Source organism: Chaetomium globosum, genomic scaffold (genome assembly GCF_000143365.1).
Source record: "Chaetomium globosum CBS 148.51 scaffold_7 genomic scaffold, whole genome shotgun sequence".
In the NCBI taxonomy this organism is placed as follows: domain Eukaryota; kingdom Fungi; phylum Ascomycota; class Sordariomycetes; order Sordariales; family Chaetomiaceae; genus Chaetomium; species Chaetomium globosum.
This window is the reverse complement of record NT_165982.1, coordinates 3,192,680-3,193,553: the sequence shown is the minus strand read 5'-3', so window position 1 is coordinate 3,193,553 and position 874 is coordinate 3,192,680.

The window sequence follows — 874 nt, the reverse complement described above, 5'->3', positions numbered from 1 at the left end:
ATCTATCGTGTCACAGATCTCTGCAGCTCCCACTGGAAATTATGCACATCTTGGTATGCGGCGGGGGGTGGGGGGGGCGTGGTAAAAGGGTGTGCAGCATAAGAAAGAGATAGACAATACACGTAACAAAAGAGCTAGGCACACGATAATCATGCGGCTCCGCTCCATAGCGTGGCGGCCTTCAGGAATACGACTTTCACCCCCAAGTAGTCCAACCCCTCCCCCCCACCGACCCCTCCGCCGTGCTCATCCGCGTGCACTCCGTCGGCATAACAGCCGACGAACTAGGCTGGCCCGAGCTCTACCACAACCCGACGCGCATCCCGGGGTGCGACGTCTCGGGCGTCGTCGCCGCCCTCCCCACCACCACCACCACCTCAGTGGTCACCACCTCCTCCGGCCGCCCCCTCCAGCTCGGCGACGCCGTCTACACCATGCAGCCCGCCGACCGCGGCAGCGGACAGGCCGGATATGCGTACGCGCAGCCGCAGCACGTCGCGCACAAGCCGGCGTCGCTCACGCACGCGCAGGCAGCGGCGCTGCCGATCCCCGTGCTGACCGCGTGGGAGGGGCTGTTGAAGAGGGCGGGGGCGGTGCCCGAGGGGGGGAGGGTGTTGGTTACTGGAGGGTCGGGCGCCGCTGCGAAGCCCGCCGCGCAACCCCTGAAAAGGAAGATACGCAGTGAGTGCTACTCGGGGAGAGCCTTATGTGTCGACCCCCTGGCAATGTTGCGAGTCTCTCGACGATGCGGAAGATTGATGTCTCTGCTATCCAAACAGGACGGCGGCATCACCATTTAATTGAGGCAATATGGTCCCAGAGTCGGGCTGAGAGAGAGGCTCAATCACTAGACCTGCAGCATTTGAGTTCGGAC